Source organism: Octopus bimaculoides, chromosome 4 (genome assembly GCF_001194135.2).
Source record: "Octopus bimaculoides isolate UCB-OBI-ISO-001 chromosome 4, ASM119413v2, whole genome shotgun sequence".
In the NCBI taxonomy this organism is placed as follows: Eukaryota; Metazoa; Mollusca; class Cephalopoda; order Octopoda; family Octopodidae; genus Octopus; species Octopus bimaculoides.
Genome location: NC_068984.1, coordinates 39,465,535 through 39,468,334, shown reverse-complemented (window position 1 = coordinate 39,468,334; position 2,800 = coordinate 39,465,535).

Below are 2,800 nucleotides of genomic sequence, written 5' to 3'. Positions count from 1 at the left end.
TATATATATATATATATATATATATGACGCTAACGTTAACTTCAACTTACGATGGAAGTAAACAAAGTTTGTTTAGAAGCGTTGAGATGTATTGAAAGATTGAGAAATATTTTTGGGTCCGGCAACGTATTTTTCTGCAATGTATGAATAATTTATCCCGATCACGCTATTTATTGGCATTATCACGCGTTTGAGAATTAAAAAAAAGAATATTTCTGAATATATATATTAGATTAAAAATTAAGGAGAACAGAGGTTGATTTGATTAACTGCAGAATCAAACTGAATATATAAATATCTGTTTTTCTTAATTATTAATTTATTATTTCTTCTCTACGGACAACATGCAGTCTCTTTAGAGGCATATTGCTTTACTGATGGGAAGATCTTCTGAGGATAGTAAAATAAACTAACTGAAGATTTTCTATACTGACTGAGGTTAACCAGCATTATTGTCTGGTAAAAGCGAATACGTACCCGCTAGGATTGTATATCCCTATCAACCAAATTTGGAAATTTACCTTCTATAGCACTGATATTTATAATAGCCCTGACTGGCTATGTATAGTGGCATGCAAAAAGCACTATCCAAACATGGTCGATGCTAGTGCTCCCCGACTGACTCCTGTGCTGGTGGCATGTAAAAAGTACTCACTACACTCTCGGAGTGGTTGGCATTAGGAAGGGCATTCATCTGTAGAAACATTGCCACGCAGCTGCTGGCTTTCCAGACCTCAGTCAAACTGTCCAATCCATGCAAGCATGGAAAAACAGATGTTAAACGATGATCATCATGATGATGACAATGATGATGATGATATATTTCAAATTTACAGAAAACAAAAGATGAAAACATGTGTAGGAACAACAAGCAGGTGAATTAGTTTAATGCTCGAGAAGAATGGAAATGTCTTTTACATTTTGAGCCTACACTCATCGACAGAAAGAATTAAAAGGAAAATAACAGAGAGAGAATGAAAAAAAATGTGAGAGAAAAAATATGTAGAGATTAATAGTTCAACATATACACACACATGGTGGTTAATGTGGAAGATAGGGAGATAGGAATAGATGAGTGGTTGGTGAGAGCTGTACAAGCCATGTACAGGGACACAATCAGTAAGGTGAAGGTTAACAATGAATATAGTGATGAATTCAAGCTACAACTAGTTCACTGAGAATCAATCCTTTTTTCCCTCTTGTTCATCATAGTCCTCCAGGCAATAACAGAGAAATTTAAGATAGACTGTCCCTGTCCATATACATCACATGACAAGGGCAGCTGTGTGAAGAAGTGCCAATCTCTAACAGTGAAGACCTGAGGAAGAGATTGACCGAGAAAGATATAGGATGTGGTGGTGAAACATGATCTTTGAACGTAAGGCCTCACAGAGGCAATGACAAATGACTGAGACCTTTAGCGATATGCTATGCTTGAGAAAATCTGTCAAGCCATGTCAAATCATAGTCGTGGCCAATGCCAGTGTTACATAACTGGCACCCATGCTGGTTGCATGTAAAAAACACCCTCTACACTCCTGGAGTGATTGGCATTAGAAAGGGCATCCAGCTGTAGAAATCATGCCAAATCAGATTGAAACCTGATGCAGCTCCCCAGCTTAACAGTTTTCAGTCAAACAGTTTAACCGATGCCAGCATGGAAAACGGATGTTAAATGATAATGATGATGAAGTTTGCTTTCCAACCACATGGTTTTGGGTCCAGTGCCACTGCGAGGCACCTTGGACAAGTGTCTTCTACTATAGCCTCGGGCTGACCAAAGCTTTCTGAGTGGATTTGGTAGACGGAAACTGAAAAAAGCCTGTCGTATCTATCTATCTATCTATCTATCTATCTATCTATCTATCTATCTATCTATCTATCTATATAAGAGTGATTCTGTCCATTTGTTTGTTTGTTCATTTGTTTGTCCTCCAAAATGAAAGTAAATGGTTCAAGGGAAACTATTATGCTTTTTCTTCTTATCTTGTATATATAATTTATATATATATATATAAGAGAGATTCCGTCCATTTGTGTGTTTGTTCATTTGTTTGTCCACCAAAATGAAAGTGTAAACGACCGTGCGAAAGGAGAAGTGACGAGAATGGCTCCTTTAGTATATCGCACTGTCGATACAAATAAAATAAGAAAAAGGATAAATGAGTATAAGTGCCAGAAGAAGAGAAAAAGAGAGACACAACCGGGGTAGAAGGTTTAAGAGAAGATTTTATTGATAGGTTAACATGTGTGTCTGTGTGTGCGTCATGTAAACATAATAATAGATAGGCCGTCATGTATACATAATGTGTATGTATGTGCAAACATGGATGTATGCATGTGCGATAATTAAAAAGCATAGAAAGAGTCTATAATATGACGTTAGAATAATGTTCAGCCACAAGGATGATAAATACCAGTTCGTAGTCAAGGTACACGATAGTTGAAATGCTGTATCAAGAAGTTGTGGGTGCAATGCAGAGCCGGTTGAGGTACTGTCGTATAAGAAGTTGTGATTACGATGCAGAGCCAGTCTCTTGTTACAGAAAGTTGTCGCAGGTTGCATTTGCTGTTAACCATGGTGAAGTTAATTCATAAACAGTGTGGAGATAGAACCTGTACGAGCGTTGCTGGTTGCTGTGTACGTAGCAAGAAGTTGTTGACGACGTTAAGAAGATGAAGGCGACGAAGATGGAGATTGCCGTATGCTGTTGGTTGAGTGTTGAGTCTCCATGTGCATGTTTGTGTGTGTGTGTGTGTGTGTGTGTGTGTGTGTGTGTGTGTGTGTGTGTGTGTGTGT